Source organism: Choloepus didactylus, chromosome 17 (assembly GCF_015220235.1).
Source record: "Choloepus didactylus isolate mChoDid1 chromosome 17, mChoDid1.pri, whole genome shotgun sequence".
Lineage (NCBI taxonomy): Eukaryota > Metazoa > Chordata > Mammalia > Pilosa > Megalonychidae > Choloepus > Choloepus didactylus.
In genome coordinates, this window is record NC_051323.1 from 60,741,534 (window position 1) to 60,752,864 (window position 11,331).

An 11,331-nucleotide genomic window follows, 5' to 3' on the forward strand; every position below is an offset into this window, starting at 1 on the left:
TATCATAAGTTTAACCAGGTGGTGACTCCAATTGCAGCTGCTGTTCCAGATGTGGTATCATTGCTTGAGCAAATCAACACATCCCCTGGTACCTGGTATGCAGCTATTGATCTGGCAAATGCTTTTCTCTCAATAGCTGTTAGTAAGGATCACCAGAAACAGTTTGCTTTCAGGTGGCAAGGCCAGCAGTTTACATTCACTGTGCTACCTCAGCGGTATATCAACCTCCAGCCCTAGGTCATAACATTGTCCACAGGGATCTTGATCATTTCTCCCTCCCACAGGACATCACACTCATCCATTGTATTGATGATATCAGGTTGATTGGACCTACTGAACAAGAAGTAGCAACTACTCTAGAGTTGTTGGTAAGGTATTTGCATGGCAGAGGATGGGAGATAAGTCCAATAAAAATACAGGGAACTTTCACCTCAGTAAAATTTCTAGATATCTAGTGGTGTGGGGCATGTTGAGATATCCCTTCTAAGATGAAGGATAAGCTGTTGCATCTGGCCCCTCCTATGACCAAAAAAGAGGCACAACGCTTAGTTGGCCTCTTTGGATTTTGGAGACAATATATTCCTCTTTTGGGTGTGCTACACCAGCCCATTTACTGAGTGACCAGAAAAGCTTCTAGTTTTGAGTGGGGACTGGAATGAGATGAGGCTCTGTGACAGGATCAGGCTGCTGTTCAGGCTGCTCTGCCACTTGGACCATGTGATCCAGCTGATGCAATGGTACTGGAAGTGTCAGTGGCAAATAGAGATGCTGTTTGGAGCCTTTGGCAGGCTCCTATAGGAGAATCACAATGCAGGCCCTTAGGATTTTGAAGTAAAGCCTTACCATCCTCTGCAGATAACTACTCTCCATTTGAGAAACAGCTTTTGGCCCACTATTGGGCCTTAGTAGAGACAGAACACTTAACCATGGGCCACCAAGTTACCATGAGACCTGAGTTACCTATCATGAGCTGGGTGTTGTCCGACCTGCCAAGCCATAAAGTTGGGCGTGCACAGCAGCACTCCATCATAAAATGGAAATGGTATATATGAGATAGAGCTCAAGCAGGTCCTGAAGGTACAGGTAAGTTACATGAGGAAGTGGCCCAAGTGCCTATGGCCCCCACTCCTTCCACCTTACCTTCTCTTTCCCAGCCCACAGCTATGGCATCTTGGGGAGTTCCTTACAATCAGTTGACTGAGGAAGAGAAAACTCGGGCCTGGTTTACAGATGGTTCTGCATGATATGCAGGCACCACCCCAAAGTGGACAGCTGGAGCACTGCCGCCCCTTTCTGGGATGTCCCTGAAGGACATTCGTGAGGGGAAATTCTCCCAGTGGGCAGAACGTCAAGCGGTGCAGGTGGTTGTTCACTTTGCTTGGAAGGAGAACTGGCCAGAGGTGCGTTTGTATAATGATTCATGGGCTGTTGCTAATGGTTTGGCTGGATAGTCAGGGACTTGGAAGGAACATGATTGGAAAATTGGTGACAAAGAAGTCTGGGAAAGAGGTATGTGGATAGACCTTTCTGAGTGGGCAAAAAATATGAAGATATTTGTGTCCCATGTGAATGCTCACCAAAGGGTGACTTCAGCAGAATAAGACTTTAATAATCAAGTAGATAAGATGACCCGTTTGGTGGATACAAATCAGCCTCTTTCCCCAGCCACTCCTGTTATTGCTCAGTGGGGTCATGAACAAAATGGTCATCATGATAGGAATGGAGGTTATGCGTTGGCTCAGCAACATGGACTTCCACTCACCAAGGCCAACCTGGCCACACACTGCTGATTGCTCAATCTGCCAGCAGTAGAGACGCATACTCAGTCCCCGATACAGCACCATTCCCCGAGGTGATCAGCTTGCTACCTGGTGGCAGGTTGATTACATTGGACCACTTTCATCATGGAAGGGGCAGCAATTTGTTCTTACTGGAATAGACACATACTCCGGCTATGGGTTTGCCTTCCTTGCATGACATGCTTCTGCCAAAACTACCATCTGTGGCCTTGCAGACTGCCTTAACTACCATCATAGTATTTCACACAGCATTGCTTCTGACCAAGGAACCCACTTCACAGCAAATGAAGTGTGGGAATGGGCACATGCTCATGGAATCCTCTGGTCTTACCATGTTCCCCATCATCCAGAGGCAGCTGGGTTGATAGAACAGTGGAATGGCCTGTTGAAGACTCAATTACGGCGCCAACTAGGTGGCAATACCTTGCAGGGCTGGGACAGTGTTCTCCAGGAAGCTGTGTATGCTCTGAATCAGTGTCCGCTCTATGGTGCTGTTTCTCGTATAGCCAGGATTCACGGGTCCAGGAATCAAGGGGTGGAAACAGGAGTGGCACCACTCACTATCATTCCTAGTGATCCACTAGGAAAATTTTTGCTTCCTTTCCCTGCAAGCTTAAACTCTGCTGGTTTACAAGTCTTAGTGCCAGAAGGAGGACTGCTTCCACCAGGAAACACAACAATTCCATTGAACTGGAAGTTAAGACTGCCACCTGGCCACTCTGGGCTTCTTATGCCTCTGAATCAACAGGCAATGAAGGTGATTACTGTACTGGCTGGGGTGATTGATCCTGACTATCAAGGGGAAATAGCACTGCAACTACACAATGGAGGTAAAGAAGAGTTTTCCTGGAATACAGAAGATCCCCTAGAGCGTCTCAGTACTACCATGCCCTGTGATTATAATCAATGGAAAACTGCAACAACCCAATCCAGGCAGGACTACCAATGGCCAAGAAACTTCAGGAATGAAGATTTGGGTCACCCCCCAGGCAAAGAACCATGGCCAGCTGAAGTGCTTGCTGAGGGTAAAGGGAACATGGAATGGGTGGTGTAAGAAGGTAATGATAAATATGAACTACAACCATGTGACCAGTTACAGAAATGAAAACTATTATGGCATGAATATTTCCTCCTGAGTATGTTTGTATTTGTCTGTAAAGCAAATATCTTTGCTTTCTTCTCTGTCTTATCCCCTTATCATATGACATAAGCTGTATTTTTCATTTTGCAGTATTTAAGTTAAAGGAAATCAATTTTAAGAGTTAATGTCACCCAAGGACTTGCACCCTATTCTGGAAAGATTTAGTGCATTTCTGGTTGTACACAGGACACAGAGTATCATTAGGCAAAATATATGTCTGTTGTTGTTCTCTCCTTACAGATAAAGTATGGTTCAAGGTGATGTGTATAACTGCCAAGTTGACAACAGGTGGACTGTGATGACTAGGTTCATGTGTCAACTTGGCCAGGTGATGGTACCCAGGGGTCTGGTCAAGCAAGCACTGGCCTGTTACTGCAAGGACATTTGTGGCTGGTTAATAAACCAGAAGGCTGGTTTATTAAATCATCAGTCAATTGACTGCATCTGTGACCGAGTACATCAACAAAGGGCGTGTCTTCCACAATGAGAGAATGAAATCAGCTGGATTTAATTCAATCAGTTGAAGACTTTTAAGCAAGACAGAGAGAGGACCTTCACTTCTTCAGTATTTCCTGAGGAGTTCATCAAAGTTGCCAGTTCACTGCCTGACCTACAGAAGTTGGACTCATGCATACCCACAGTTGCGTGAGACACTTTTAAAAATCTTGTATTTATAGATATCTCTTGTTAATTCTGTTTCCCTAGAGAACCCTAATACAGAGTTGTATCTGCCATGTGGTTGCCAGTGCTTTCCTCCATATTTGCCCAAAGGGAACTAGGAATCTTAACTATTGACAAACCCCTTGATAATAGTGTGGCATTTAGCAATTCCATAACATAAGAGCTGGCTTATTTTCTCTTATTGGAGGTTTAAAAAATTCTTTGTTCCATAATATCCCCAAATCATTGAACGACCCCAAAGACCTACTATCAGTATATACACTTGCTGTTTTATTTTTTCTGCAAGTATACAGGTTCTTGTGAGGGCAAAAGTTCAGTGCTGGGCTGCTGTGGCATTAGATAAGGAATTTGCTTCTATTATTTCATGGTTAGAGGTATTAGCATATCCAAACAATAGATTCTTGAGTTATCTTTAAGGTAGGAACCATCTGTATACCAGATAACATCTGCATTATTAACTGGGGTTTCTGATAAATCGATTCAAAGGGTTAACAATCAGTCAGTTAAAGCTATGCAGTCCTGAGGAATTTTGTCAGAAACTAAAGTAGCAGAATTAAGGTTATGACAATGAACAAAGGAGACATTGGGAAGGGACAGTAAGAAAATTTCATAAGTTAATCTGTTGGTAGAAAGGACTTCAATAGAATGAGACATAAATATTTTTTTCAATTTCTGGTACCTTTTATTTTTCCTAGATATAATAAGCTCATTTACTCAATGTTGAAATAGACATAACTACACAAAATTAAAATTCTATATGCAACACATGGCCTCTGTAACAGAACTTGGCCTTCTAAGGTAGCTTATGAACATTACAAATTACCCTTTGCTTTTCCATTCTAAGGTTGCCACCAACAAACCACCCCCAGTTTTTTACTAAGTATTTAAATCAACTTAAGTGATGATCCCTCCAATTAGCAAGTGAAAAATCCCTCAATTTGGCCTAAAAAACTGTTAAACTTGAACTATCATATTATCAAATTTCAACAGATGAGACACCAGAAATAGGTTATGAGCACTCGTCTTTTGCCTGAGCAATTCAAGGCTGATTTTTCAAAAGAAGACACAGGTTTCTCATTAAACTTTGTTTTAATGGGTCTCAAAATTCTGTGACAGATTTTTGGTCATTTTTCCACTTAAAAAGTACTGATTTTAAAAACTAATAACTTAGAACTGCCATACAAAAACAAATGGTCCACAAAACATTCTTTTCCTTCTGAAAGTTTTACAATGCATTTTTATCGTTAGCCAGTCTTTTACTATTAAGCTTAAATGGCCAGTTGAGACAAGCAGTTCTGAGACCGTTCTTCCACCACTGATTAAGACTGGGCTGGCAGGTGTTATAGGTAATATTCATTTAGCCTTCTGAGCTTTCTGGGCAGACTTGGTGACCTTGCCGGCTCCAGCAGCCTCCTTTCCACTGCCTTGATGACACCCACAGCAACTGTCTCATATCCTGAACAGCAAAATGACCCAGAGGAGGATAATCAGAGAAGCTCTCCACACACATAGGCTTTCCAGGAACCATATCAACAATGGCAGCATCACCAAATTTCAGAAATTTGGGGCCATCTTCCAGCTTCTTATCAGAACGATGACCAATCTCCTTCAGCTCAGCAAACTTGCAAGAAATGTGAGCTGGATGACAATCCAGCACAGGTGCATAGCCAGAACTGACTTGGCCTGGATGGTTCAGGATAATCACCTGAGCAGTGAAGCCAGCTGCTTCCATTGGTGGATCATTTTTGCTGTCACCAGCCACACTGCCACAATAAACATCTTTTACAGACATGTTCTTGACATTGAAGCCCACATTATCCTCAGGAAGAGCTTCACTCAAAGCTTCATGGTGCATCTCAACAGACTTTACTTCAGTTGTAATGTTGACTGGAGCAAAGGTGACCATCATGCCCAGTTTGAGACCACCAGTCTCCACTCAGCCCACAGGGACAGTTCCAATACCACCAATTTTGTAGACATCCTGAAGAGGCAGATGCAAGGGTTTGTCAGTTGGACAAGTGGGTGGCAGGATGCAACCCAGAGCTTCAAGCAGCATGGTTCCACTGGCATTGCTATCCTTATGGGTTACTTTCTGTCCCGTGAACCAAGGCATGTTAGCACTTGGCTCCAGCATGTTGTCACCATTCCAACCAGAAATTGGCACAAATGCTACTGTGTCAGGGTTGTAGCCAATTTTCTTAATGTAGGTGCTGACTTCCTTAATGATTTCCTTGTATCTCTTCTGGCTGTAGGGTGGCTCGGTGGAATCCATTTTGCCAACACCAACAATTAGTTGTTTCACACCCAGTGTGTAAGCCAGAAGGGCATGCTCATGGGTCTGCCCATTCTTGGAGATACCAGCTTCAAATTCACCAACACCAGCAGCAACAATCAGAACAGCACAGTCAGCCTGAGATGTGCCTGTAATCATGTTTTTAATAAAGTCTCTGTGTCCTGGGGCATCAATGATGGTCACATAGTACTTGCTGGTCTCAAATTTCCACAGGGAAATATCAATGGTGATACCATGCTCATGTTCAGCTTTCAGTTTATGCAAGACCCAGGCATACTTGAAGGACCCCTTTCCCATCTCAGCAGCCTCCTTCTCAAAGTTTTTGATGGTTCTTTTGTCAATTCCACTACATTTGTAGATCAGGTGGCCGGTAGTGGTGGATTTGCCTGAATCTATGTGTCCAATAATGACAATGTTGATATGAGTCTTTTCCTTTCCCATTTTGGCTTAAGAATCAGTGATGGTTTTCATGACATCTGTGTTCTGGCAGCAAACCTGTTGTGAAAAAAAGGGAGACATAAATATTAAAGGAGATCCCATAATTAATTCTTCAACTGATTCCGAAAGTTTTGCCCTAGCAGCAGTGGGTCTCATGCAAGGGGGAGTCCCTTGGCAACAGCCTCCAATTGCTGGCTATAATATCCTAGAGGTCTATGGTGGTCTCCCTGCTGTTGTGTAAGGAAACCTAACATGTTCCCATCTCATTCATGGACAAAGAGAAAAAGGGTACAGGCATATCTCATTTTATTGTGCTTTCACAGATATTGCATGGTTTACAAATTGAAGGTTGTTGGCCACCCTACATCAAGCAAGTCTATCAGTGCCATTTTTCCAACAGCATATGCTTACTTTGTTTCTCTGTGTCACATTTTAATTAAGGTATGGACATTGTTTTTTTTAGACATAATGTTATGGCCGACTTAACAGACAACAGCATAGTGTAAACATAACTTATATGCACTGGGAAACCAAAAAATTCATGTGATTCGCTACTCACTTTATTGTGATATTCACAATGTCTCTGAGGTATGCCTGTGATTTGTAATTAGGGTATCCTAGAGCAGCAGAAGATGGGTTGGCATAGTAGATAAATGAGGTGGTGTTTAAATTCTATTTCTTTGACTGAAAGGATGGGAATATGTATAGGACTTAATTCCTTACCATGGTCTGTTGAGTCTGCTTCTAAGAGTTACAAATTAATTTGCCCCTTTTGGGAGAAAGATAAGTGTGCTTGGAATAGTCCAAGGAAATCTCTTTCAAGAAGGTGAATTGGGACAGAGGGGCTAACAAAAAATTGATGAGTGCCCTATAAATCTCCTAACTGAAAGGGAATTGGGGGAAATTAAAGATGGTCATGGGTCTGTTGGAGACTCCCACCATTGTAATTGTTTCTGTACTCTGGGGAGGAGGGCAATGAGAGCAGTGGGATATAAGATGGAGAAGATGGTCCCAGTATCTCATACAGCCGTATACCCTTGTGTCCAATTATCAGATCTATTTTGCCTAAAGATGTGACATGGATAATTGGATAAACCTCTGTCATATCCCCAGAACAGTCCTAGCAGTTGTGTTGTAAGGCATCTTGCTTTTTAGGGGAGCAAAGAGTATTTGGTGGTTGCTGCTGTTTTTGTTTGGGGGGGGGCAGTCTCTTTTCCAATATTCAAGTTGTTTACAGTAATCAAAGGTACTGGCACCCTGAACCCTGGTGCCTAAGGGTTCACTGAGGGCTTATTTAGCTACTGTAATTAGAAACTCATGGTTTGTGCTAATTCTACTTGCACTGTTTTAACTTGGGAGGATTTCTTGTTCTCAGGTTTTTACAGGTGTGACTAATTGATCTACAAGACTTCTGAATCATTAGGTTCCACTGTGGCCTAACTTAGTTGTTTTTATTTTAGAGTGGTGCTTAGTTATTCTGAAAGGCCATTAACAAAAGTAAAATTCAATAGGGTAGAGTTTTCATAGTTAATATTGTCAAGACCTGAGAATTGTTTAAAGGCTTTTTTTGGGCCTGTTATAATATTCATATATGGGATCATTGAATTTCTGGGTACATTGTTGGATTTTTCTCCAACTGATAATTTGGGTAAAAACTTCGGGTATGATCTTATGAAGTTCCTTTGCTGGATTAAATGCTTCAGTTTGTCAGTAACCCTTCATTTTGAAAAGTCATTTAAGGAATCTTTCCAGTTAGCTTTGTCTATCCAAATTTTGGCTTGACCTTCACCAGCAGTCATGTGAATTCATTGATAAAGATCTGAGTACACAGACTTAAAGTCAGAATGGTAAGATCGAATTCTTTTGCAGAACCTACTGGGTCTTCAGTAGAATTTGGGAAATCTTTCACTATTGAGGGAGAGCTCAGCTAAGCTAGGACACAGAGGAAGAGGGCAGGAGGGGTTTAAAGGAGGGTTAGAATAGTCAGAGTCAGATAATTTTTCAAGCTTGATAATGCATTTAGATTAGTCTTTGTCAATTTTGTATTTGTTTCTTGAACAGAGGCAATTTTAGAATCAGTTATACATTTGGAAGCTTCTAATACCAATTAAAATAAGTATCCCATTTGGGTTGCTTAGTTTTAGAGCCTCTGTTTTCTAGTTGAGTATGCAAATATACCAAGTTAGGCATAGCAAAAGATCCCCATTGTGGCTAATATAATTTGAGATTTTCTTTAGTGAGCCAGGTCCAGCAGGATAAGATTTCACATGAGGCAGGACCGTAACTTTTGTACAAGAAATCAGCTGTTGTGCTAGATGGTGGTGCACCATTAGAGTTCTTAGGAATTGGAATCCATTCTTTTGGTTAGTTCTGACTGTGAGCAATACCAAATCCTAAACATGAGAGGAATGGTGTGGGTTTTGGATAAGTGTGATGTTTTACAATGTGCCTTTCATGGGATATTTCATGGGACAGCCTGTGTTTATTGTCTGACTGGTGACCAGAGATCCCTAGTTGCATGGAAATGGTCTTGAGGGTGGCAGGTGACTTTGTGTCAGTCCAGGCCATCCACAACTACCTTATCCATTCACAGGAGTCTTGATCTTTGAAACTGAGGTTCTCATCAAAAGGGGCAGAAGTAGAAATTTAGGGAGAGAAAATTTTTTTTCTTCCTAGAGTGTCCAGAAATGGAGCTAATGTAATGAGGGCTATGCTTAGTCTTTCTAAGGATTCATGAGACAGGAAGTAGCAAGAAAGACCCAGAGAGAACAAGGTCACATCTGTGCCAGATACCCTTCTCTGTTCAGCAAACATCCATGGGGCATATCTCATGGGCAAGGAATTGTTCTAAATTTGGGGAGTTGAAATGTGAATCAGACATGTTTCTAAGGCAAACACATGAATAGTTTATGATACGATATGCTGTGTTATTTAGGGAACTTTGAATGCAAGCAACAGAAACTGACTCTAAACCTTTTATTGGTGAAGCACCCAGCAAATGAATAATCCAGATTAATGTTTATTTAGGAATTTTAAATTAGAACTAAAGAAAGAAGATTGTAATGATTGTAAGGATTTGGATACTGAAACCAAACCAAACCAAACCAGATTTCCTACTAAATTCAGATGGAAATTAAAAAAGATAACTCAGATTTTATAATGATTCTTCTCTTAGAGATTTAATGTTGCTTAATAATATGTTTTGTTTCTTTAACTGATCAGTATTCTTAATAGCTACTCGCGTCCCTATCTATTTCTCCCTAAGATTCTGCTGCTCTTCTGGCTTGCAGAAGAGATAAAATAGTCTCCTTCCTTCCTTCCTTCCTTCCTATCTATCTATCTATCTATCTATCTATCTATCTATCTATCTATCTATCTCTGTCATCTGTCTGTTTATCTATCAGCAAATAAAGTGATATAACTTGTCTCTCACCAAAGGGAAAGAAGTAAGTAGACAATATCTCCTTAAACTAAATGCAGCAAGCTTGTAGAAGCAGTGTTAATATATAGTAAATGTTTATACAAATGTTGAGAAACTCAAATATGTCTAAGCCAGTGATTCTGAACTGATTGTGATTTTGCCCCTCAGGGAACATTTGCAATACCTGGACTCATTTTTGGTTATCATAACTAGGGGTGTGTGTGCTACTGTTTGTAGTGAGTAGAGGCCAAGAATGTTGCTCAACATCCTACCATTAGCACAGGACATTCCCTACAACAAAGAATTATCTGGCCTAGAGTGTCAGTAGTGCTAAGGTTGAGATTCCTTGGTCTAGGGGAAATGTTAACTTCTAATGCTTTTTAAAATCAGTATTACTGAGATACATTTTACATATTAGAGAATGCACCCATTAACATGTGCTCTTCAAGGAGTTTTGACAAAAATTACATCTATATACTCCCTACCACAATCAAGATAGGGAACATTTTCACCATTCCAAAAATTCCCTTGTGCCCATTCCAGAGAATAACTTCTTTGCGTGGCCCTAGGCAACCACTGATCAATTTTCTATCACTACAGATTAGTTTTGCTTTTTCTAGAATTTTATATAAACAGAGTCATATAATACATAAATTCTGTGTTTGACTTCTTAGCATAATGTTTTTGCGATATATCCATGTTTATTGCATGCATTAGTAATTTGTTCTTTTGTATTGCTGAGTAGTGGTCCATGGTAGAGATACACTACATTTTGTTTACCCATTCACCCATTGATGAACATTTGGGTTGCTTCCAGTTTTGGGCTGTTAGGAATACTGTTGCTTTGAATGTTCAAATGTATGTTTCGTGTGGACATATATTTCCTTTTCCACTTAGAAGTGAAATTACTGGATTACATGGTAAATTTATGTTTAAATTTATGAGGTACTGCCATACTGTTTTTCAAAGTGGTTGTACCATTTTTCACCCCCATTATCAATGTATGAAAATTCAAGTTGTTCCACAATTGAAGTGTCAACAATTGGTATTTTCTCTCTTTTTTAAATTTTAGCCACTCTAGAGGGTATGTTGTAGCATCTCATTGTGTTTTTATTTATTTTTAATGTGCTTTTATTGAGATATATTCACACACCATCTAAACCATTCAAAGTATACAATTAATGGCTCACAGTCTGATTGTATAGTTTTGCATTCATCACCACAATCAATTTTATAACCATTTTCATTACTCCAAAAAAATAAAAAATAAAAAAAAGTAAAATAAAAAAAAGAACACCCAAAACATCCCATAACCTTATCCCCCCTATTATTTATTTATTTATTTATTTAGTCTTTACTTCATTACTAATCTGCCTCTGCATTGATCCAGAGAGTGTTGGTCATAAGATTTTCATGATCACAGGTTCACATGATAAAAGCTACATATTTGTACATCATCATCAAGCATCAAGTCTACTTCATTACAGTCCAACAGTTTCAGGTATTTCTTTCCAGCTATTCTAAAACACTAGAAACTAAAAAGAAATGTCTATATAAG

General features: G+C 40.4%; 1 pseudogene; it reads right to left on the reverse strand.

Moving 5' to 3' along the window:
• Positions 1 to 4,974: 4,974 nt before the first annotated feature.
• On the reverse strand, positions 4,975 to 6,355 carry LOC119512698 (annotated as a pseudogene).
• Positions 6,356 to 11,331: the final 4,976 nt, after the last annotated feature.